At 36.6% G+C, this 14,801-nt stretch overlaps 1 protein-coding gene and 1 pseudogene across 1 annotated transcript in view; one reads left to right on the top strand and one right to left on the bottom strand.

Annotated features, from left to right (window-relative positions):
* The window catches only part of LOC129761135 (microtubule-associated protein tau), a 119,219-nt gene that overhangs the window by 29,297 nt on the left and 75,121 nt on the right, over positions 1 to 14,801 (top strand). The window lies entirely within an intron of this gene.
* LOC129763806 (U4 spliceosomal RNA) lies at positions 11,571 to 11,653 on the bottom strand (annotated as a pseudogene).

Below are 14,801 nucleotides of genomic sequence, written 5' to 3'. Positions count from 1 at the left end.
ACCTATATGATAGTCCAAACGGAAAAAAGGTTCCAAATCATTACATTGACGATTTGTAGTTCTTCTGCGTTGGTAGATTCTTGTTGATAATTTTCTAGGTAAAAAGTTTCGCCGTGATTTTAACTACTTAAAGTTCAGATGTGTTACTGCGTTTCTCAAGGAAGCCAAAACGGCTGTTGAATCATCAACGCACCGCTGTTTTTGGTCGACGGTCAGCAAAGGCGGATAGCGTTTTCATGTTCAAAATGTCGTGCAAAATATATCCCACTCGTCCTTTGAAATGCCTACAGCTAACGCATGTAACTTCACTACTATCGTTCAAAACTTGTTTTACAATTTCTGTATTCGTAGCCTCTCTTGGTCCTCCAGAGCGAGGTGCATCTGCGGTGCTTGTACGGCCTATTTTGAATTCACTAAACCACCGATTAATTATTGTTGTCGAAGGAGCAGAAGTGGAATAACATATCGGCAACCACTGCATTGATTGTTCAGGAGTTTTCCCCATCAAAAAACAATGTTTGATCAAATATAATTATCGGTCAAAAATAATAATTGATAGGTAATATATTATTTTCTGTAAAGTCTCATCAATAAATATCGTTGATTTTTTTGAGGAAATTGTCATTCATGAACATACAAAGCATTTATCTATATAAATGAAATTGTAAGGCAAAATCTGTTGGTAAGCGGAAAACCCGAAGAAGAGATGGTCCGATTTTAGCCTCCTGTATTTTGTTGTATTCGTCTCTTCCCGTAGATTAATATAGTGGAGAGAAAAATCGGAAAATCCTGAAGGAAGGTCGGAAAATTCGGAAAATTGAATTCCCACATGTTCGAAAATTACATCACAATAAGCGTTGTTAGTTCATTCGATATTTGCACTATCGAAATTGATCTTTGTTCGTAAGTGGAAATGGATTTTCAAGCGAAATAACGCATTTCCATATCTTATGTCTATATAAATAAAAATGTAAGGCAAAATCTGTTGGTAAGCGGAAAACCAGAAGGAGGTCCGATTTTAGCCTTCTTTATTTTGTTGTACTCGTTTCCTCCTGTAGATCAATATTGTGGAGAGAAAAATCGGAAAATTCGGAAAAATTGAATTCCCACATGTTCGAAAGTTACATCATAACAAGCGTTGTTAGTCCATTCGATATTTGCGCTATCGAAATTGATCTTTGTTCGTAAGTGGAAATGGATTTTCAGACGAAATAACGCATTTCCATATCTTATATGTATATAAATAAAAATGTAAGGCCGAATGTGTTGGTAAGCGCAAAACCCGAGGAATGGTTCAATGTGAGCCATCTATATTTCGTTGTATTCGTCTCTTCCCGTAGATCAATACAGCGGAGCGAAAAATTGGAAAATTGAATTCCCATATGTTCTACAATTAGCTGAGCGTTGTTAGTCCATTTGATGTTGGCGCTAACGAAATTAATTTTTGATCGAAAGTGGAAAAGGATTTTCAGACGGAATAACGCATTCCTATATCTTCCATCTATATAAACAAAAATGGAAGGCCAAATGTGTTGGTGTGCCCTAAACCCCAGGAAAGAATGGTCCAATTTGAGCTGTCTTTATTTTGTAGTATTCTCTGTATCAAACATGTATTCCATGCAACGGAGAAACATGTTATTTCCAAATGCTTGAAGAATATTGAACGAGAATTGTGCCTGAAAATAATTTTATATTATAAGGACGAATTTTTGTAGGAGTACTAGACAATTTATAGTAAAAAGAAATTGTAAAGGGTCAAAGGGTAATCAATCAATGAAGAGTTCAGTGATTGGACTCACTAACGGTCACTTAGTAAGAGAACGTGGATATCAAATCAAAAAATCTATTTTGGGCGGGACGAAGTTCGTCGGGTCAGCTAGTTTTACATAAAAATACACCCAAGATGATTATTATATTCCTCAACTACCTAGAGGTATAAGAAATATCGGTAGGAAATGTTGGTCCCTATTATGTAAATTGAATCGAACGGTCGATTCGATCCCTATAACCAGTATTCAGAAAACAAACTCAGCGCTGCGCTTGAGTTTAATTTTCATCAGCGCGCGCTCAAAGAAAACTCGAATTCCACTTGGTGCGAAGAGCACAAAATTCATAAGTACGACAGCGCAAAATGTACCCGGTGCGGAACTCAGATACTAAACATTTCTTCTCACTTGTGTGATGCACGTCTCATTCTATACACACACACACACATACACATCAAATTCTATCGCCCGCTTTGTCTTCGTTCGTTCTAAGCAAAGCATAAAAACAACAGCACGTCCCCATACGCACCGCCTCAACAGAGAAAGCAAAGCAGACAAACAAGATTCGAGTGCGTTTCAAAGTTGGGCATATACACCGGTGTAAGGATACGGTGCAGAAAGAATGTTCGAACTTCAAAGCGAACGGTGTTGAAACTAAACATGTCAACTTTGTGCGCGTTGATTCGTCCTGGCGCAGGTGTGCGCAAGGAGTGAGAGTTCAACTGGGTGCAAAACAAAAAGTTGCACATCAGCACCGCGTTGCTTTCCGAAGACTGCCTATAACTATCACATCGAGAAAATTTTCGTATTTTGTAAATCGATAGAATCTTATCGGTTCGAGTTCTTTCTCGAACGTCATGTGTTGCGAATTGCATATTTTGATGCGTTGGCGTTTCTCAAAGCAAAATATCAGGAATGCAACAAGCAAACCAAACAGCTCAAAAAATTATGCCGATAGCTTTCATCCGACTGTATCTAGAACAGCAAAGTAGAACTAACGACCAAATTCTGATCAACTAGAATTACATAATTGGACCCAGTATTTAATTTTTGAAATTTCTGATTTCTCATTCATCACTGTTGTTCTATGCATGACTATTGTTCGTGTATGACGAATAAATTATTCAAGCATCAATTGTATATAGTCGGCAGTATATTGAGAGCCTACTGTATTGGGTATTGATTGCAAAGTTACACCGCTCCTCGATATAAAAGGGATCAATGTAGATGTAGGACTCTCTATTGTTTCGCTTTGGTTGGTAGCAGCAGTACTGCCACCACTCAACTTTTATCATCGTTTATATAAAATATATTATTAAAACTGTGAATTAGAACGTAGTGTAGTAAAATAGATGTATTGTGAATAAGAAATTGAACGTGCTTACCATATTACCACTCCAAACCACCTGAAACAATAGGAAGAAAACTTACCTGTGTCACCATTGCGTTCGCTGAAGTCCTGAAAGTTAAAGGGATTTTGTTCATTGCACTGAGCCGTCGATAACTATATTCCTTGAAAGGAATCTGCACAATTAATTCGCGAACTTACTTATCATAGTTCTAAATTAAAAATAACAATACATCATTAAAACTCGCATTCACAGTCTTCAAAGTTTTCTCCAAAAATGAACAAATATTTATTGAGGTTAGCATAAACTCCTTATAAAATTATCGCAGCAAAAGGTGGAGGGATATTCGAACCATTGCGTTAGGAGGTTGACACTATTCTAGAACAGCTGGCGGGCGCCAAGGAATAGTGAGACTTGAACAACTGTAGTTTGTGAACAAAATAAACGAAATGTCATGAAACTTCACATATAAGCGGAAATGAATCTTGTTCATTTTTTGGTGGCGCCATTTGTTGAAAAAATACCGGGACTTTTCAGCCCATGTAATATGTTAAAGTGGCGAACCAGCCAAAAGTGTTGAAAGTCAATATAATTCAGGGAAAAAAATGTGAAGTTGTGGTTTCTTGAATATTTTTTTCTGTTATTTTATGAACTGTGGTTTGTTTGCGATTGAGCTACATTTGTACATTAGTGAGAGGAGCACATTCGTCCTGTTCGTGTGTACCTGCACGAAGACACGAGTCGAACGGATTATTGGAACCAGAGTTGGTCCTGTGCCGGGTAAGTGCCAAAAACGAAGAACTTCGGAAATGACGCGGTGCAACGTAAAGTGAGATTTGTTCCAGAAGTTCAGAGTAATCAACATTGCTCGTAGCATGTCAAAAACGAATAAGCGCTACATATAAACCCGTGATAGGATGCCCAAATCGATCAGTTAGCAACGGTCAGAGTGAGGAGCAGGTATGGGCAAAATCGCATCGAAATTCGTTCAACAACACTCATTCATAGATAAAACTCACCCTTCTATTCTCCGTTTATGCTTCACTTTATTTGAGAAAAAAATATTCACCTATCATCTTCGCAAAGTTCATTCTTGATTTGAACGGAAAAATACTGTCTAGATTCCGCTCATCTATTCTCAGAGAAAATGAGGTTAGATGGTGAGAGAATCAAATTGGAAACTTTTGTTTGAGCCAGCTAGTGTCTCTGTAAAATCATTCGTTTTTCACTCAATGAGCAATTATTGAGCCTCGATCGCGGCAGTAAAATATAGGTAGATAGTTTAAATCGAGTTGTTTCCTGTGCACTATTGCAATGACATTTTTTTGTTTCTAGTATGAAACGGTCTAAGCCAACGTAAAAGGCCATATTAGCGCAAGTTATTGATGAGCGGGAAGGTAGATTCATATGCACTTGAATGCTGACAAGGAAAAGAGTACGAGGGAAAATAAAATCATACATACACGCAGATTCAGTCTATTTTAATTCACTCCTTATTTTCATCCGTGCGATCCTTCCAAAGGAGTATTCATTCATTAAATGTTGTTTTCCACTCTTTGTTTTGTGATGTTATGTAGAACACAGTTATTTATGAAAAATGCAAATCTAAAATGTCCGCCATCACAAAATGGCTTTTTTTCAAATCGTCAATATGAGTATCAAACGAAAGGCTTGACTAGTAGAACACATTTCAAAATGACCAATTAATTTTATTCATACAACTCCCGTATAGAGTAATTCCACTCCATATTAGCCGGCTGTTTTATTTTTAAATTTAACACAAATGATGGAACCTACCTAAAATTATAGTTTTCATTATTCTATGACCAATTTGAAGTACGACTGATTTTTAAATAGGGCGTAATTGGAATGATTGATCTTTCTTTCAAAAAATTGTAACTCAAAAACCAGATGTCTGATTAAAATATAACATTTGACAAAGTTATGGTAAAATCAATAAACCGTTTGAGAAAAATCACATTTTGAATGTTCTGTTAAAAAAACATTCTCAAAAATTAAATTTAATATCAAAAACTTTTATATCTTGTCGTCTATAGTAAGTTCTTCTAAGGGCCCCGCACACTGCAGACTTTTTTTCAGCCGATAGTTTGGTCGGATTGGTTTGCTAGTGCGCACACTAGCCAACTGTCGGTCGAATATCCCCGAAAAACTGTATTTAATTTGTGTTTGACAACGGAGAAGAGAACGGCGAAGGAAAATCAAAAAGAGATTCAGAGAGCATTGGGTGCATCCCACTCTCAGTGATTCGCACGGCGCGTATGTCGGATGCCAAAATTGAGAGCATATTGAGAGCGAATTGAACTATCGACCGATAAACAATCGTCGTGTGTGCGTAGGTCGATGCTAGCCAGTACTGATAAAGGTAATATTATATTATCAGGCACGTAGCGTAACCGGCACGGCACGTTTCATGCAAGACAAATATTATTGCGTGTGTTTCAAATGTGTATGCGTATATATAGCGGAACGGCTCCGGGCATACACAGCACGTTTCAAACAAATGCATGAAGGAATTCTCGAAAAGAATATTTTGCCGGTGCCGGGCACGAGCTACACGAGCGAGTAGCACCATACATACAAATCAAACGTCGAAGTTCGTGGTATGGGTGCGATCGTCGCTCTTCGGTACGACATCGGTTCTATCATCAGTAGCATTTCTCCGCTCCGTCTGCGCTGCCGGTCCCTACAGAGAAGTTGCTATGCCTGATGATATGAATACATCATGTATTTGTCTGCCGGTGTCGGTACGTGCCGTTAACGCTACGTGCTGGATAATATAAAACGGCCTTAAAACGGACGGCCGATAGCTGACCGACAGAATAGTTTAAATGCAATCGGGAAGCCTATCAAACTTTTTTATCGGCCCAAACTGAATCGGTGTAGTGTGCGCATATGCATATTGCTCCATACTGATTAAGTTGTCCGACCTATCTATCGGCCGACAAAAGTCTGCAGTGTGCGGGGACTCTAACATATCGTCCAGATTTTCACTTGCGTATAGTTCCTCAATATCGGAATCGGAACTAACGCTTTGCACTATTTCGTCGACACTGCTTCCCTCGCTTTCAGATTTTAGTATTACATTTTGAGGATGAAAAAAAACACATGTGCGTCTAATGGCGGGTTTACATTAGGGAGATCTATAGCTATAGATGGATTTATTCACGAGAAATAGGTGTAAACGGGTGAGAATAAATATGATACAATTATTCGAGGTATATATAACTTGAATAAATTCAGCATATGTAAACGCTTGTGAATTTCTCACTGGTGAGAAATCACTAAAGTTGGATGCAGTTCTACTTCAGGTGAATAAATAATGAATAAAAAGATATGAATATATTCATTATAGAAGTTCACGCTAGTGTAAACGGTTGATGCGATTTCTATAAATCTCATCATATTTCTTCATATGAATATATCACTAGTCTAAACCCACCCTAAGGAAAAAACTTTTTGGAATAAACAGGGGCCTATCCGAGTGCCGCAGTTATTATTCTCATTCTCAGAAAAAAAAACTTGCAACTTGCTTCTTCTTTTAGCTTTTTATATACCAAGCGCAAAGAACAATGAAAAGGAATCATGTGAAAAGTCGGAGTTGTCAATTGTGATATAGTTTATGACGATTATTTTCCCACAAAAGTGACATATGTTCTTGGTATGATATATTCACAGAATCTTCGCAATCGATTGAACAGAATATTCCATATTCTCCAATAAAATTGTAGTTATTCATCGTCATTGAATGTAGTATATAGATCAAGTACGTTCAGTTGAATTTCATTTTTTATTACCATTGACAACACTGGAACATTATTTTCATAAGTTTTCTAATTAGCAGTCGGTCGACAGACGACAGTTCAACAGAAAAGTAGTCCTGAATCGAACCCGAATTCATTATTATCGTTGTCCGCTTATTTCTCTAGCGCTCCGACAGTTGAATTTGGGCCCCACAAGAAACTTGACCGAATCGCGCTGGGCGACGAAAGTGTTAAACAAAGCTACATTAAGGCACATGATGACTTTTACACCGCGGTATCGCTTGATGCGGCAGCTCGAAACTTTTAATAAATGAAAAACCACAAAACCCACTATCCGTCGTCTAGCTCCCCGAGGTGGTGTCAAGAATATCTCTGGTCTCATTTACGAAGAAAACCGAGAAGTATTGACGGTAAATTGAAAAACGAAAATTATCCAAGCTCAAACGCTCATTACTCAGTCATTTCATGATGGATTCATGAGATTTTCAAACAACCAAATTCTGCATAAAACAGATAGCCTAACGTAATCGTACGTCAACTGTGCAGTCGAGCCTCGGACACAACCCTCCTGGAACTTTTTTAAGAAATCTTGTTTAACTTGCGAATGTTACATTGTTCGTGTACTTCCATGTAACAGTTTTAAGTTTAAAAGTATATACTATTTATTAATACAGATACGAATTTCATAAAGGATTTAGTTTCTTGGAATATTATCATTATACGAAAACCGTTTTAACAAGCCCCGCTTTCCCCTACTTGCCCGCTCTAATTTATCAGTGTCCGCTCATTCATCTGGTGTGCAGAATGCGTCTTCCGTTTTCTGATTTGATTGTTGACATTGACAATTGATGTTAGCCGCGTTGAATATGCTTTCTTAATTTCGACGGGTGTTCGACCGAAAATCTTGTTATGGTGTTCGGAGTCCTTGCATTGCGCCGACTCGCTGTTTCCTTGGCCGCTCATAGTTTTTGGCAAAACAATCTTACCGACCAGGTGAAACCGTTAGTCTATCGTATCCTTTTAGTCTGTTAACACGTGTCTATAGGAAAGTGTTAAGAATATCAGGTAAACAAAAAGTAGTTGCTACCACTCACAAAGCTACCGCATAAATCACTATACATAGAACCACACCAACACAAAACTAAATATTTTTGGATATTATTATATACTTAGTGAATTTTGATACATGCGTTAAAACTTTGTGAAAGCAAGTGAATTTGATACAACACTGCTAATTATATCTATACATAGAAGCATAACAGGTCGTAGCGATTTTACTGTTACTTGGACGGTGAACCAAAACTTTACCCATTTCCTGAATTCACGAGTTATTTATTGCGGCGCAAACTTACTGTTTCCAAATTGCTTCTAAACATCAAACAGGAATCGATTCAGTGTGTACAGGAATGTGCAACGTAGTGACTTAATATTGTCAAAAACAGTGGAAATACAGACATTATCCGTGAACCTCGCATGTTAAAACAGGCTTCTAGGCTTATAGAAAATCGCAACAAGACATTGTGGATATACTAATAGTACGAAAAGGTGTGTTATATGCTTGTGTTTATTTGAATGCGGTCTTTGATTTAGGAGCAGTTCGATGTGAGTGAGTGAAAGTGATTCTGAATGCATTAGTGCACTCTTTATGGATGATGGAGTTGAGCCTCCATCCATTTGATAACAATGAATATATTGATAAATACATCAATGATCTTCTCATCATGGATATGTGTTCGTCGTGGTATCAAACACGTTAAATTTCGAATTAGAAATCTGCTATTCAGTCAGGCATTTCAATTTATCTTCATGCTATATGATAATGAACTTGAAGGTACTGTTCTACACAAAACAAATCTCCTGTAGGAGGAGGTTGCCTTCCAGAAAACTGTTGATGTTGGACTAGAAGCAGTGTTTAAACTTAGAGTTTTTAATATTGAATAATTGACATATTGTACATATAGGAATATGACTGTAAATATATTAATTTCGAAGGGGTAATTTTTCCAGCATGATAAATTGAAGTACTCATAACCGCTTATATTGACGTATATTGTTTCGTGGAATGTTCAATATGAACATATGAGTATTGAAGTGACCAAACCTTGCAGCTCTCGCAGAATGTTTTGTTTTACTATTTCGTGTATTGTGTTATATATGAATTGATTATTTTAATACTTCGAATATATATATATATATATATATATATATATATATATATATATATATATATATATATATATATATATATATAGTGTTCCGTTGTATAACCGTATATTTTGTAGAACTTTATGCAATAAGATTAAAATTTTGTCGAAATATAGGATTGCAGTTGGTGATAAAAAAACTATATCAAATAGGGCCTTATGAAAATATTTATCCAAAAGACTCAGATGCGTTCAATCACATTTTCTAAATTCGAATTTATCGCAAAATCAAACAAAATTTACTTTTTTAGTAATATTCCTATTTTTCATCAAGATATACTTGAATAGTTTTCGTTAATGATCGGATTTCATATTTGCATATATCGTGAACTTGAAATCGCGATGTCTGAAAATAAACTCTAAATACAAACAAAGTCTTCAATGAAAATTATTCAGATTCAGCTGAGTGATTCAGAATGCATAATCTCTGAATTAAGTACTTCCGTGGCAGAGTGGTTAGCGACACACATTATCATGCAGCTGAAGTTAGTTAATACATACGTTGAGACGGCATAAGTTCCACTGGGAACGTGAGCGCCATTCAACTCAATCTCAGCGAATGGAAAGAAAATCTGATCATGGATAGATTTCACGGATCATGGATCAGATTTCAGATTTCAGGCATTCAGTGATAACATCTCATATGATAAGTGACTTTGAGACAATGATTAACACAGAACTTTAATTCCGGAGGGAAATGGTGGTTGCTGATGTTTCTAGGGAAATTTCAGAGAACTGTCGAATGAGGTCTAAAAATAGTATTTGACTTTGGAGTTTTCTATGGCAATTTACTGATTATTCAAACATGACTGAGCTGATGATCTTACTATGGAATAGTTATGACAATCTGTATAACTAACAAAATCTTACATTTTCCGTTTTATTGTTTATACTATTGTCAGTGGCCTCAATGTCAATTTTGAGCGCGATCTGTCATTTAGTTTGTTAGAAAAAGTTGACTTTTTTTGCTCGGTGATTTTTGATAGGGGTAATTCTATCAAAGATATAGTGTGAAATTTTGTATTACGAACTTCTCCGAAACGGTTAGACCTATTTTTATGAAATTATACACAAAAAAAAGTTGGTAAGCATGAGAATAGATCGTAAACTCTATATCATATTTCTAGGGTACCGATTACTGTACAGAAGCATTTTTTTGAATTATTTTTGACGTAGGATTACGTCTTTCGGAAACATATTGGGAGGGTTAATTGAAAAGCGGGAATCTGATGCATTGGGCAAAAGGTCTAATTTTAAGCGCTTATTGCTGATGGATTTACGAGATATTTGCATCAATCTTTTTGATTGGTTGAGCACCAGCAATCTGAACACAGTTGCTCATTCAATTCGAATATGGGACTGTGCGATGAATCAAATGATTTGTTTGGTTTTCTGCTGCGCCAAATCTAACGATTTGATGAACGGGAAATAGTTCAATTAAAAGTCGCGTTGACGCATTCAGTTTAGTGTTCCGTTAATTTGGAGCGAATAAACAATACCCAACCAACAAACTAAATTGTTCTTTTAATGGTTACCAAATTTTTATCAAACAGTTTGGTAATGGAATTTGAATCATACAAATTTATTTACGTTGTTCAATGACAGAAAACGCTACCTCCGCTTCATCCACACATGCGCAAGTAACCCTTATACGGCTAAAGCCCGAGGCATCGGCAGTAAGCTGGAATGAGTATTATTAAAAATTCTACACAACATACATGATCGGATTGCGAGGTGACAATCACGTTATAACCATCAATCCTGATAAAACTCCAGCTGAAGAGCACGTGTGTAGATCCAAAGCATATATTGCTTAATGGTGAAATTGCTTCGTTCTTCCAAATTTTTCCGAAAATTGAAAGAAACAACAAATTCTTCCATGGGTGTACGGACCGTATCTCTGGAGATCTGTTTGTTGCAATGATGTTTTTTTATTGATATCTGGTAATTTTTGTAATACATTTCTATTGGGTTGTTTGGAAAGTCCATGCCGCTACTGATGAAAATCGAGACATTTCTCAAGAATATCCTCGGTACGTGACGCATTATTAGATTCCCTACGGATGGGTACGAAAAACGCTACAATGTATGGATTACATATTAACCCATATTCCGGAACCCGATCGAACTTGACTTATCTCAATCCGAACGAGATAAACTTTAGCATTCTGCATTCCAAGGTTGCAACACTTGCACAACCCGATAGAATTTGACTTGATCAGATGAATGGAAGCAACATTGTACTGATTTCAAATCCGAACGGATTCCGGAATAAGGGTTTATTTTACCGAACAATATTTGAAAAACGGATCTCAATCTAATATTTGTTTCATAATCGCAACGGAAATACACGAATTTTAACGAATTGTGAAGAGTAAATCATTCACAACAATGTTGAGGTAAAAAAACTATGGATGGGTTTTACCTATGATATAACCGCAAGATTGACGTAGGACTTCCGTTGGCTTAGTAATTATTTATATTGTTTAAATTAGCAATAATCGCACCTCGGATGTTCCTCATTGGGTACGATATTGCCGTTGCGCAGAGCCATCTATTGTGTGTATTGATTAAACTAGTGGATGAATGAAACAATTTACGAATTCAATTGCAAACAAATCCCAATTGTTTTCAATATTTTGCCTGTATGCGTATAAGTCCAGTGAGCTGGCGACATGAAGGGTCCAATGCAGTCCTGAAAAACCGTCTGTCGTTGCGCAATAATAACTGAATGGATTTCCGAGCGGCACTCGCTTATATATCGATTGGTATGATTTCAATAGCCTGTTTTCAAAGCAATTTTAAGGCTATTGAAACATGTTTATTGATCACAAACCTGGAGGAAGTCACGGTCTGGGTCTGGTGGAAATGGAAAAAAATCTGTATCAGGAGCTTCTATCAAGCAACTATTATCGATGAATTCGATAATACGAACGTAATAAAATCAACGATCCATGGCGCTTCTAGGGCAGGGCCCGAAATCTTCGGAGGTGAAAAATGAGAACCGACTCTACTCTCAGCAGCTTCGCTTCGACTAGAACTGCTTCGGCAGTCGCCGCCAACAAAAAGTGACTTGACTAGAAAATGAATTGACTAGCGTTGACTAGCGAGGATGACTGGTGCACTAGTCCAGTCAGTAGTTATTTTAACTGACTCGACTAATGAATACAAATCTGCCTCTTCATTCAACTGACTTCAATCCACACTTCCATTTCCCCCTGACACTAATTCATACCCGCGTATGTAATATTATAAAGAGGAACGAAAACATGATTTCTGATGCAAAAAAGAAGTTACCCCATCAATGGACGGTTTATTGTCTACCCATCGTGAACTCAAACCAACGAACTCAGACATTTATCAAGTATGCTATAAAGGTCCTCGCGTTAGTATTAGTTAGTATTAGTCGTGCAAAATAGCGCACACACTGCACGTTATTTTATACGTGTAAGTAGCGTATGTCAAACCATATTGAACTCAAACATCGATGCATGCACTATGGCTATGCAGAGCCCTGTTCTAGGGTGCTTCTAAAACTACAACCGCCTTACTCACCAGATATTGCATCTTCAGTGTATCAACTGTTGATATTCCTGTAGGGACTTCAACTCACTGTATGGCGTAAAAAGCGCCTTGTCCAGTTTGTCGACGAGAAAACGAAGACGGTCTGAGAGGATAAAATTATCATGTTGGGTGAAGGAACAAAATGGTGCATCAATATTCGAATAGATGTATGTCTATAAAAAATCTGTTTTTGATCAGACGAGAAACAAGACGAGAAAATATTTCGCCTGAAATTGAAATATTTGAATGAAAATTTTGACTTTGTGTTATTTGATCACTTGAAATACGTAGTCCTGACCCCGACTTAACCACTAAGGTATTCCTACTAAAACTGAACATTATAAAATCATTATTAGACATAATTGTCCGTCGAGATTTTTCACCACTCGAAAATAATAAATTTCTCAATTACATAGAATACATATTTGATATGGAAAAGTAAGTTTCAAAACAAAATAATAATTTTGTTTTCACAGGGTATTCAATCTACCAATCCATTGCCATTATTCCTTCTTTAAAACGGAGCACAAAGCTTAATGCAATCAAAGCGAATAGTAAACAAATATTATTATGAATCTGCGGATCAGTTGAATGGACAGCATCAGGAATTGGACACTGTCTAACGTATATGCGTTTGAGCGGCAATTCGGGTGTGTTGAACGATCTAAAACAAGCAAGCATTACATTACAACATTTTCACAATTTGAACATCGCCATAATATCAATCAGTTTTTTTTTATTAATACCACTTCCATACCATTGTATTGAGATTCGCTTTTCGTCGTTAAAATCCAATAACTATTTTCAAACAAAGTGCTTGATTTCAATGTCTGAATTTTTGGAACCTCAAACAGCCAGCCAGCTTTAATAAAAATACTCGAGAGTAGATTCATAATTGATATTTTGACATCGATATGAGAATAACGTAAATTGAATTCGTAGGAAATAATGAGCTCACGAACAATGTTGAAAAAAATTGAAGAATTTAAAACAAATCTTTACTTTTAATAATGCTATATTTTTGATCAATAAGAACATGGAATAGAAGATAGAAACAAACTTGAAATAAAATTTAAGCGGAAAAAATGAATTTTCTCGTTTTTTTTTCGAAAACTGGAAGAATGTCCACGTGGACAAAGGGGGGAGGGGTATAAGGAATGTCCACGATTGTCCACGGAGGAGGGGGTGTCTAAAATCATGCTTTTTCTGTCGAGGTGGTATGAGAGAGGAAGGCAGGTTGGCGACGTTAAGCTTTGGCGAGCTCTGGATGTTGGAATTATTTTTTTTGTTAATGTTGATGCTGATTCATATAGCCTGAAGTGTTTTCTATCATATTATCTATTGGATGGGCAAAAAAAACTAAAAAACTTGTCCGCCCAAAAGCTTTACGCAAAAAGCGTCGAATTCGCCATCTTGCCTCCTTTGGACTTTGGATTTTTTCTCCCAAAGTTCGAAAAAATAAGTCACAATTTTCTTTATTGAACGCCATTAACCGAGTCGCTGAGGTATTTTCTGGCTTTCTCAAAGATAGCTTATGAGCCTTCATAAACATTTCAACCCATGTCCGTCCTGCGCATGTTCCTTTGAAAGGGTGCTCTATGCCATTTTTAACCACAAACGATTAGGAAATTCTTCGAAGCTGGACCTGAATGTGGCTTGAAAGCGGCCTTGATTGGACGACGTATCCTGAAATTGATACAGATTTAATATTTCTTGCATAAAGAAAATAGAAACGCAAATGCTGAATTGAAAATCTAACCTCTATGTCTGGATATTTTCGTCGATAGCGTCTCAAAGTTGGTTCTGGCACAACGAAATGTTTTGAAGCACCCAGAACAGACAAACCTTCTTCTATTTCTTTCATAACATTCTCCAAATTGGTGTCCGACCAATATTGGTCTCTTTTTTGCTTATAAGTTCTAACCATCTGCAATAAAAAAAAACAAAAATTAAAATAATGTTGCAGTTCGCCAACTTTCCCCCAAGCGACTTTTTCAATAAAAAAAATTTAGCTGAAAAAAATTCATGATTTCATGAATTCATGATTCATGACTCACCGGAAACAAACAGATTATGTATAACAGAGTACCTTTATCATGTATAAAATTATTTTGAGATTTTAACTTTTCTCATAAA

The sequence above is a fragment of the Toxorhynchites rutilus genome, chromosome 1, assembly GCF_029784135.1.
Source record: "Toxorhynchites rutilus septentrionalis strain SRP chromosome 1, ASM2978413v1, whole genome shotgun sequence".
NCBI classification, from domain to species: Eukaryota; Metazoa; Arthropoda; class Insecta; order Diptera; family Culicidae; genus Toxorhynchites; species Toxorhynchites rutilus.
Note: the sequence above shows the minus strand (reverse complement) of the source record. Positions and strands in the feature narration are given on the sequence as shown.